This window comes from Juglans microcarpa x Juglans regia, chromosome 1D (genome assembly GCF_004785595.1).
Source record: "Juglans microcarpa x Juglans regia isolate MS1-56 chromosome 1D, Jm3101_v1.0, whole genome shotgun sequence".
In the NCBI taxonomy this organism is placed as follows: Eukaryota; Viridiplantae; Streptophyta; class Magnoliopsida; order Fagales; family Juglandaceae; genus Juglans; species Juglans microcarpa x Juglans regia.
The window spans coordinates 49,757,006-49,769,050 of record NC_054594.1 but is presented as its reverse complement, the minus strand read 5'-3'; positions in this window follow the sequence as shown (position 1 = coordinate 49,769,050).

The window sequence follows — 12,045 nt, the reverse complement described above, 5'->3', positions numbered from 1 at the left end:
TCTGCCCCTCCAAAGTCCTCATTCGCCCATAATGTGCCCAATTATGAAGGCTACACTAGTCGTCGAGCCTAAAAAGCTGACCTTTGAAAGCTAAGGGATGCGTATGGAGTCCCTGATTCTGTAATTCTTGAGGTCCCTCCCCCACCCCAAGGGGCTATCGATGAAGATGGTTTTACTAAGAAGGTGGCCCTCACGGTTTTTTCCCTCTCTCATAGGTTGTGGCTTCCTTTCTGTCACCTGATGTGCAAAATTCTCGACTAATTGAAGTTGGCCCCAACTCCACTTTAATGCCTGGAGAATCCACATGTGTTGTTACGTCGCATGGAGGATGGTTTTGGAACCCACCGGAGATGGGTATCCCAACTTGACGGCCAGTGAGTTTTTGGCTACTCATGCGATCATGGCGTTGGAGGGTAACATTTGCAGCTTTCGCTCTTGTCCTCGTTATTGCCTTGCACGTTTCAAGGGTCGCTACTCAAATGCCAAACAATGGCAAAATAGGTTTTTCTTGGTTTCTGAGCAGGGATGGGAATTCCCTGGTAGCAAGGCCGATAAGGCTGAATTCCCAACTATCGTCATTTTGGAAAAAGTTTCCGACTAAAAAATAATGGATGTTACCCTCAACCGAGGCCTTACCGACAAGGGCCCACATCAACAGGTTATTGGTGATGCCTGACCGCTCTCACATCATCAGTAGCAGCCTGTCGAAGGAGCATGACGTTTCCCAAGACAAGGAGAGACCCGTCGTGACCCTACTAGAGAAAGAAGGGAAACTGTCTCGTCGTGATGTCAAGGGGCAATTGATCCTCAGCCTCATGAGTATCCTATCCAATAGGGTTTCCTAGACTCTAATGGTCTAGGCGATTTGATGGGGCAGCCCCTCTCAAATCTGGCCACTGCCCTTAACTTCGAGTTTCCTTTGCGAGGACTTCACTCCACGCATTCACCTCACTTCCCTTTACCACTGACCCCTCCAGTTGGCCTGGAGCTGGTCGTTGAAGAGGATGTGGGCATTGACTCCACTTTACTTGTGGCCTCTTGGATGCCATTGTCATCGTAACTCAACCTCGACTGGAGGAGTTGAGACTAGAGTCTCGACTGATGAGCCTCAAGTCGATCTTGGCTCTCAAAGGAAGGCACAACCATAAGGGAAGGGGAGCCTACCCCAGGCTCCTTTCCCATGACTATTTCTGGTGGCGAAACCCTTGTGCTCCCCCATGACTAGGAATTGAGTGGGGGTTAGGTTTTGATTCCTTCCTCGCCCTTTAGTGCCTCTTTGGGGGGGGGGAGGAGGGACCCTCTTCATCCCTCATTGTCGAGGGCATCTCGTCGTTCCCTATTTAGGCGAATGACAACGTGGTTGATTCCTTTCATGTGCAGGGGTAGGTTGCTGTGTAGCCATCGCCTATTGACTCCGCCACAACGAGTTCCTCTCCGCCTACCTTCGAAACAGGGGTAGGGCTCCCCAAGGGCGATCCCTGACCTTACCTCATCAGGGTCTTTTCGTGGCCCAAGACCTATTCCTCAAGGCGAGGAGGACACTGGTCCATCTCGGGCCCTAAACGTGGCCTGGCCCATGGAGAGAGATGACGCCTTTTGTGCCATGACGTCCTAGCTGAGAGACTTATTTTCCTCGGTAAGTTGTTTGTCAAGCTTGGCCCTTATTTTTCTTCTTAGGCTCGAATCTTTACTTTTATGTGGCATTGGCAGGGTATGGATCAATTGGTGGCTTGGGTCGTCGATGAGCAGACCGACTTGGAAGACGATGTATGGGCCAGGCTCATGTCCGCCTTCTAGGCTGGAAAGGAATTCTCATGCCTGGAGATCGAGAAAGCTAAACTGGAGGTAGTCATCGACCAAGCCGATGGGTACATCCGGTTGTTGGAGGTTGACCTAGCTAGTTTGGGAAGATGCGGTTATCCTTGGCGAGGAGCTTGACTAGGCAAGAAATGAGGCTACTCGCAATCACTTTAAGCTTAGGGTGCTTTGGGAAGAGAGAGCTTGCAAGAACGAATAGTCGTCTCGCCTTCAAGCAAAGTTGGGGGAGGCGAGAAAGCACTGTGGTGACCTAGCAGATGCCGCGAAAAATGCTATTAAGGCATAGCGCCACTTGGCACTTGACCTGGAGGAGGAAAGAGGGAAGTTGGAGGAGCTATCCCGCTGGCATGCGGCGATGAAAGAAGACTGCGATGGGAAGAAGAAAAGGCAAATCGAACTGTCGGACTCCCTATATCAACTTGGCAACAGGGTTAAAGCTCGTGACTAACGTATTAAGGAGTTAGAGTCCAAGTTGGATGCTTCTGGCGAGCAGGTTGCTCATTTTTCCCTTCAACTTCTGGCTGCAAGTCAATTCGTAACAGGGCCTTTGGCTTTGGCTATTGCTATGGAACCAGCCTGGAGAGGTTGAGGGCTTTCTTACTAGTGAATCCCCGGACTGACTTGAGGACACTGAACCTCGAGCCTTTCAAGCCTGATCAGACTACTCGCCAATATGTTGACTCTCTTGGGCATGACACCATGCCTAATGCGTTCCCAGTCCTGACTCTTGTAGCCTCGTTGGCTCCTCCAGCTCCTCCTACCTGAACATAGCGCCTTTTTGGTTGTGATTATTTTTGTTTATTCTTCTTTCTTGGTTGTACCAGCCATCTTTGTATAGAATTAATATTTTGAGTTAATGGAAAATTTTCCTTTTGTTACTGAACTATGATAGTCGTTTCCAATTTTTTTGATTTGTATTCTTTGTGTTTCAATCGCTCGATATTCGTAATGTATTTTTGACCATTTTTATGGCGAGGGTTGCACAATCTGAGGGCCAGCATGCCCTATTGTTTACCCACAGCGAGTATGAGGACTCGACTTTAGTGGTCAAGGGTCTTGGAGTCTAAGGACTTGTGCGCCCCATCGTTTACCCATAGGGAGCCTAAGAACTCGACATTAGTGGTCAATGGTCGCAAAGTTTGAGGATTTGAACGCCCTATAGTTTACCCACAGCGAGTCTAAGGACTCGACATTAGTGGTTGAAGAGCTTTTGGCGGGGAGGCAGGCGAGAATAAATAATCAACTTTATTCATGAACTTTATTCATAGTTCTTGGTCAAGGATGATACTTCTTTAGATGCTTAGCCATGGGTGCAGGAATTCCTTTCCTTGGGCATCTCTTAAGGGGTACGCGCAGGGCAATTGATTGGCGATCACTACATATGGTCCTTCCCAACAGGGACCAAGTTTTTCTTCTTCTTGCATGGTTATTCAAGTTTCTCTTAAGACCAAGTTGACTACCTTAAAGGTTCGAGGTTTAACTCTCTGATTGAAGTATCGCTCGATTCTTCTCTTGTTGAGGGCCGCTTGGACTTCAGCTTCATCTTAGCGCTCATCTAGCAGGTCGAGGTGCACCTCCAACGCCCTGTCATTCTATTCTAAAAAATACTGGATGCGGTAGCTTGAAATCCCTTCTCTATCAGAGCCACAACCTCACTTTCGTATGTCAGAGAGAATGGGATTTCCCTCGTCGGGGTTTTGATAGAAGTTTTATATGCCCATAGGACACCCAAGAGCTCTTCCACCCAATCTTTTTATCTATTCGTAAGCCTCTTTTTTAGCATCCCGAGCAAGAACTTGTTGGTCGCTTCTACTTGCCCGTTGGCCTGGGGATGTCATGAAGAGGAGTATTTGAATCGAATTTCTAGCTTTGTGCACCGCTCCATGTAATTCTCTGAGTCAAACTGATGTCGATTGTCCAAGATGATGCTATAAAGGATCCCAAATCTGCATACAATGGTTTTCCATAGGAACTTGGTGATATTTAGGGTTTTGCTTCTATCCACTTGGTGAGAAAGGTGTGCGGCAACCCATGGGAGGTTGAAAGTAGGGTGATAAAAGCCCAGTTCCCGCACACTCATTCATGTATATCTACTAGGACGTACTGGACTTCTTGTGGGGAGATGCACCTCAGTAACGGGATCAAGAAATCCCGCTTGTAGAGAATTATGTCGATTCGAGTGAACTGCGTAGTTCTTCTTCTGATTTTTCTCGCTTCCTCCTTTTCAGCTGGGAGTTCTCCCATGTCTAGCTATCTCGTCACTTTTCGAGCCCATTCCGGTTCTTCTGGTCCCATTTTGGTGACCTCGGTCTCGATAGTAGGGACTTCTATCACCCTGCTTTCAACCTCCCATGGCAGGGCAAATTCCTCCATTTCTGAGGCTATCCATGCTAGTTTGTCTGCTATATCGTTACTTTCCTGTGGTATTTGTTCAATACTAAAATGGTGAAACCGATCATGCCTTTCCCATGTCAACTGTATGTATTTTTTCAATTTCTTGCCTTTTGCCGCGTACACTCCCAATACCTGATTAACGACTACTTGGGAGTCTGTTTTTACTTCAACCTCGTGTCATCACCTTGATTTTTCTAGAGAATTTTGCATAACTCTAGAGTCTCCTAGACCGTTGTAGAATATTCTAGAATAGTGTGGTATACGAATACCCAAACTACCCAAACTTCTAGACGAGTGTAGAATACCCAAACTACTCTTTTGTAAATATCTTGTAGAGTATTCTAGAATATGAGTCTAGAATGTTCCCACTATTGGATTAGTGACAAGTGTCACAATCCTAGCCATTCTTTGTAACCAAGAGTCCCTATAAATAAAGGATGCCTCATTTGTTCAAAGCATCAAGCAATAAAGCAATCAAACATTTTCTAAAGCTTCTCTCTAGAAGTTTGCTCTCTTCTTGAGGTGTTCGGGAAGGCTTACTTAGGGGGTTTAGAGACAAAAATCCATCTAAAGCCGCACAGATAGCTTGAAAATTTTAAGTCCCTGACAGTTGGTATTAGAGCTATCAAGGCTGTTATGCTATCCAAGATGGAGGGATAGGAAAAGTCTCACAAGGAGGTCAGCATTCTAAACAAAACTGTTGCCAAGATAGAGGTGGTGATGGCGGATGTCAAGAATCGATTTAACATTGTAGAGCAAAGTTTGGAGGAGCTAGGATTGGAAGGCCAATTTGAGATGCTCAAGGAGTCCATACTAAGCGTCATCAACCCCACTATCAAGGCAAAGTATGCGGGGAACCTTGCCTTCCAAGATCGGATCTTGGGTGAGTTGGCAAGACTCTAGGAGCAAAGGGAGGAACATTGATCAGTTCGGAGGAAACCAGGGCCGACTAGGCCATTTGCAAGTAGGTAGTGGCTAATGGGAATCTCAACAAGGTTTGGGGTGGGAGCTACTCCAATAGTGGATACTCCCAAACTGAAGGAATTCGATGGCAAGCAGGATGCCAAAGAGCTAGACAACTACTTGTGGTAGATGGAGCATTGTTTCAAAGCATTGAAAATGCAGGACGAGCCGATTAAGGTACGCACTGCCTCCCTCTATCTTACTAATCTTGCGGGTACTTGGTGGCGTCGTAAGCATGGTGAAATAGAGAAAGGCACTTGCACCATTAACACATGGGATGAGTTCAAACATGAACTCAAAAGGTAATTTTACCTAGAGAATGTGGTCCTTAGTGCTTGGAAGGATGAAAGAGTTAAAGCATACCACTTTCATCTATGACTATGTCGAAGAATTCTTTGCCCTCATGCTCCAAATTTCTAATGAGTGAAGAGGATCTCCTTTTCAACTTCATTGATGGCCTTAAATCGTGGGTGGCTCAAGAGTTCAAGTGTCGTAGTGTCAATGACATCTCTACCGCTCTCACTATTGCCAAAACTTTGGAGGAGTTTGAGTATCACAAGAGTAAAAACTCTTCTAAATCCAAGGCCCCCTAGGATAATCATGCCAAAAGTGGAGGAGCAAAAGGTCCAAGCCCTCATATCACAAGGAGAAGGGAGACAAGCCCTCTACAAGCAAGGAAGGCAATAGGGAATACTCAGAAGAGGAAACCCAAGGATGCTTGCTTCCTTTGCAATGGGTCACATTGGGCTAGGGATTGTCCTAAGAAGAAGGCCCTTAATCCTATGCTCGAGGAGAAAGAAGCACAAGATCAATCACACATGGGGTGTTTACAACTTCTTAACTCTCTTAAAGCCAACCCCAAGCAATCCACTAAAGATAGATCCTTGATGTATGTGAAAGCCAAACTCAATGGAAAGAAGACCCATGCTATGGTGGATTCGAGTGCTTCCCATAACTTCATCAAGAAGGAAGAGGCTGCTAGGCTTGGAATCTAGCTCGAGAAGGGCCAAAGGTGGCTGCAGGTGGTAAACTCTTATGCTAAACTACTTGATGGTGTGGCTCGAGGTGTGGAGTGACAACTTGGCACATGGAGAGGTAAGGTTGACTTATTTGTTGCTCCTATGGATGATTTCAATATTATGTTGGGCATGGAATTTCTAAGGCAATTCAACGTGGTATCACTCCCTCACTACAACTCAGGCCCTGTTTGGATAGTGAGATGAGATGAGATAGTTTTAGATGAAAATTAAAAGTTGAGTAAAATATTGTTAGAATATTATTTTTTAATATTATTATTATTTTGCAATTTGAAAATGTTGAATTATTTATTATATTTTATGTGAAATTTTGATAAAGTTGTCATGATGAGATGAAATGAGATGAAACCATTTTTGTATTCAAACGAGACCTTAATGTGCATCTTGGAGGGAGGTCCATGTATGGTACCCACCATGTCTAAGCCAAATACTACTCAAATTATCTCTGCTATGCAATTCGAGAAGGGATGTAAGAAGGGTGAGATATCACACTTGGCTACCTTGGTGGAAGGCAATGTGAAGACTTCCTCCAAGCCACCAAAGGAGATTATGGACGTTCTTGTGGAATATGAGGATGTCATGCCACCCAAGTTACCAAAAAAGCTTCCACCTAGGAGGGAGGTGGATCATCAAATTCAGTTGGAACCCAATGCAAAACCACCCGCTAAGGCGCCATGTCAGATGTCTCCACCTGAGCTCAAGGAGCTTAGGAGACAACTCAAGGAATTATTGGATGTTGGTTTTATCTGACCATTAAAAGGACCTTATGGAGCACTGGTACTATTTCAAAGGAAGCATGATAGATCTCTAAGGCTATGCGTCAACTATCAGGCCCTCCCACAAAGGTTACCGAGCTTCGTTCTTTCCTTAGGCTTGTTAACTACTATCAAAGATTTATCAAGGGATACTCTGCAAGAGCTTTCCCCCTCACTGACCTGCTCAAGAAGAACAACTGATGGGAGTGGACACCTAAGTGTCAAGAAGCCTTTGAAGACTTGAACTACCCAATTGCACCAAAACTTAGAGGTAAATTCCTCCGTTTCCGACTCTTCCATTGGGAGTGTTCTTATGTAAGAGGGACATACCATTGCTATTGAGACTCGCAAGAAAGAGATGACGACTATTATCCATTGCCTTAAAGTTTGGTGACATTATCTACTTGGCTCCACATTTGTAGTTAAGACGGACAACATTGCCACAAGCTACTTTCAAAACCAAAATAAGTTGAGCCCAAAGCAAGCAAGGTGGCAAGATTTCTTGGCTAAGTTTGACTATGTCTTGAAGCATAAACCTGGCAAGGCCAACCTTGTCGCTGATGCATTAAGTAGAAAGGGCGAACTTGCTACTATTACTCAAGCCCAAGGAAAGCTACTTGACATAATCCGTGAAGGCATGGAGCATGATCCCTTAGCCAAGAACTTGGTGAACATGACTAAGGAAGGGAAAACCAAGAGATTTTGGGTAGAGGACGGTCTTCTCTACACCGTAAGGTGGCTAATCTATGTTCCTAAGTGGGGAAACCTACGGAGGAACCTTATCAAGGAGTGCCATGATTCTTTGTGGGCAGAACATCCAGGCCAACAACGCACTCGAGCTTTGCTGAAAGCTTCCTACTATTCAGTGGCGGAACCAGGAATTTGTCGTAGGGGGCCGAGCAAAGCTAAAACTATAATAAATTTTTGTTTTCTATTTCTGAGTTAAAATAATCTATAAGATCAAAATAATTTTGTAGAAGGGGCCGAGATAATTTTTTAGAGAGAGAACCAACACAATATGAGATTAATATAATTCTATTAAATCAAAAAAAAAATTAATATATATTATTTTTTTTCAAACTTTGGGGGGTCATGGCCCCCTGCCCCTTAATAGGTTTGCCACTGCTACTATTGGCCTCAATTGAGAGATGAGGTAGAACTCTATGTGAATACTTGTCTTGTGTGTTGATTAATGAGAAATTATGATTAATTTGCCTATTGTATTTACCTAATTTAGCAGGTTATTTTTGTCTCAAAAATCAAAATACACAACATTATGAAAAGATGGCTTTGATTTAAATGCATAATGGGTACTATGCCCATTTGATAATACTAGGCTTCTTTTTTTAGACGCTCCAACTTGCACTTCCCCATAGTTCATCGACTCTCCTCTTTAGTGCGAAGCGGTCCTCTGTCCAGTGGATATCATTTCATTGATAGGTACAAAAGCGTCATCTTTTCTTCGCTCCACCGCCTTCTGCTTGTTCTGTTGACCTGCCTTTTGTCTATACATTCAGGTTGTTGTGAGCAGACCTTTGGTCGTGTCCCCTTGGGGGCACTCATTTCTCTCGCCTTTTATCACTATGGCTTCGGCCAGTCTTCTCTGACACTCTTCACCCTCTCAACCTTTGGAGGTCCTTATATTCTCCTTTCATCTATGCCTTCCGCAATGCAATTAAGGCTTGTAATGTGTTTTCAGCGTTGACGAAGTCGTCGACCTTGTCCATGAATTCTCTTAATGATAACGGAGTTCATCATGCAAGCTCTGCCATGAATGGACTTCGGGGCCACACCCCCTTAAAAGGGCTGCCAACGTAATCTTCTAATCTTGGTCGTCCGTAGTTAATTTATTGAACTAGGTGAGGTATGCCTTCAGGCTTTCTCCTTCATTCTGTTTGATGGTCAAAAGGTATGCCACGGGTCGTTTTCGCCTCCTGCTGGCCTTGACTTGCATGAGAAATTTTTTGGTCAATTCCTCAAAGATATCGATCAATCCGGGTTGTATGGCCTCGAACCATCTTCTTGCCACACCTTTCAACATTAACTGGAAAGCTTGGCATGCCACCTGGGGAACCTGTGGAGGTTCATGTGTGCTTTAAAGTTTCTAAATGATCCACCAAATCTCGCAACCCATTGTATAGCTCTATCCACAAGACCTTGAATTTTGGTGGGAGTGGCACAACCATTATCTCCGAGCTATAGGGTAGGCCCGTGTGGTTTAGCAATTGGTCGACTAAGATGATCCTCCCATTTTCTTGGCTATCTCCTCATATTTGTCAACAAGGTTGCGCAATTCATCTTGCAGCTTCTATTTCTCTGTTTCCTCGACGTTTGTTCTGCCTGCACTGGGCATTTCTCCTTCTGGTTGTTCGCTGTGATTTGGAGTGGCGCCCTCGCTATAGGCTTTGTTTTTTCGTTCAAGGCTCTCATTCTCTTGTTGGAGGGCCTCCATCTTTTTACTCATCTTCTTTAACTTCTCTTCCATCTCTATAAGTTGTGCCTCTATATTTGCGAAGGCAATATCATGTTCACGGGTTGTTTGGAAGTGCATCATAGTAGACATGTGAAACCACGTCGAAAGGTGTTCAAGGAATCTATAATGACCCCACAAATGACGCCATTGTTAAGGACATGTTTCATTGCCAACTTATGACTACCAATGACCTGTAATAAGGAAAAAGAGTGGCTTGATTTGCTTGGTGCACCTCTGTGCTTAAGTTAGAAATACGGGGGTATTGCTTGGTAATAAGGGATCTAGAATCGTACATTGGGCTGCTAGCGTTGGTCCCTTATATAAGGGTGGATTGTTGCTGATAAGGATAATTTACAGATGGTAGCACTACTCATGAAAAGGAGGTCATCCTCCTGGTCGCTAACTCAAGAATTTATGTTTGACGGAGAAATTACATTACAATAATTCTTGTCTTTATATAATGCATATTTGTATATAGACCGATACAAAAAAGAGGACATAAATACACTTCAGACCTTCAAATTATTAAGGTTTTGCAATTTATATACCAAATTATAAAAACTAACTCATTGTATTCTTAAACTATTAAAAAAGTGATATTTTTTACCCTGTTATTATCTGTCATGTTACCTATTTTTCATTCATCTTATTGCCTATAATTGAATCATGGTTGTAACAAGTTATTAATAATAAGTTATTATTTTTTCTATTGGATAGAAACTTGATATATCCATTTGAAATTATGATTACGTAGAGAAGAAAGAAAAAATGATAATAGAGAAAAATCTTCCTTTGCTAATGATTTTAGAAAAATATGACTATTAGAAACTTTTTAGCGTCAAACCTTTAAGTTCAAATGATCAAGTTTTACCAAAAATTTATAATAGAAGGGTTTTTAGCTTTTGTAAGATTTTGAGGAATTAAAAAGTATAGGGAGCAAATTTTTAACTTTAACAATATTCTAATAATATTTTAATTTTATAATATTTTTATTTAATTTGTTTTCTTTTTCTAAACCCTATAAAATATCATAATTCAAATTATTTTACTATTATTTACAAACTATTTTACTATTATTCTCAAATTTCTCTTCTCTTCTTACTCTCTAAAGATCTCCGTAATAGAGATCATGAGTTTCCATTATTTAAAAAGTTTTGACATATTTCACCAGTAAAAATGGATCTCTTTTGTAGTGCATTCAATTATATTTCTATAAAATATATTACATTTACAATTATTGTTCTTATAATTGAAACAACGTATTATTTTACATAATTGGTAAAGTTGAAAAGGAAAAATTTTATATACCATATTATCATTTTATTCTCATTCTATTATATAAGATGTAGCGCATTTAATATTATTAAATAATAAAAATTTATTGATAAATATATTATATATAGAATCATACAATGGAATGAAAGTTAAGGTGCCGTTTGGATAGTGAGTTGAAATGAAATGAGTCAATATTAAAGTTAAAAGTTAAATAAAATATTATTAGAATATTTTTTTAATAATATTATTGTTTTAAAATTTAAAAAAGTTAAATTGTTTATTACATTTTGTATAAAAATTTAAAAAAATTATAATGATAAAATGAGATGAGATAAAATAATTTTAATATCTAAATGGCCTATGAAAGTTGCCACCACGTTTACAGTATAGAATACTGCTTTTGAAAGAAGGAATTGGAATACTATTTTTGATTGATTTTCTGACATTCTCAATTAATTTTGGGGAGCTGCTACAGATACACAAGGATCCCACAAAGGAATCTCACACATTGATGTGAAATTATGCCACGTCCGTTTTTTTTTTCCTCCAAAAAGTGATCTGCCCGATACTAGAGAAAAGACTGAAAGGTGAACGCGTTGTACATGCCATCCTGTCTTCCTTGCGTCTATGCCATCTCGTCTTCCTTGTGTCCATTTCACATCTTTCTCTCTCTCTATCATTCTCTGGTTCCTGTCTTTCTTGTAGGTAACTCTCTCTCTCTCTCTCTCTCTCTCTCTCTCTCTCCATTCTGGTTTTCTTTGCTTCATTTCTTTTTTTTTTCTTTTTTTGTTTGGTATTGCCTGGAAAAAAAAATGCATTTTACACATTAGATTTTTAAACATTCAGTGCTGACTGCCTTAAAGTGTGAAGTATGCATTTGTGTTCTAGTTTGAAGTATGTATTTGCCTACACATTCAGTGCCTATTGCCTTAGATTTTCTAGTTTGAAGTATGTATTTGTGTTCTAGTCTGAAGTGTATTTTATGTTTGAAATCTGAAGTGTGTTCTAGTATGAAACCATATGTATAATACGAGTTTTAAAAAGAATTTCGGTTATATAATTTTGGTTTTGTATAAAGCTGTTTTATATTTTTATATTATTTTATTTTATAGCTATAATCAAGATGAAATCGTGTCGATTGATATTTTCAGAGGAAAAAGACGATAGTGACGGTCTTGACACTCCATGAGGTTAGATGTTAATTATTGAATTTTTAATGGCATTGTTTTATTGACTCTTTTAAATATCGATTATTTTATGGCATATTTAACGGATTTTAAATAAATCATGTTTTGATTAATGTAGACCAACAAAAGCAAGATGGATCTTA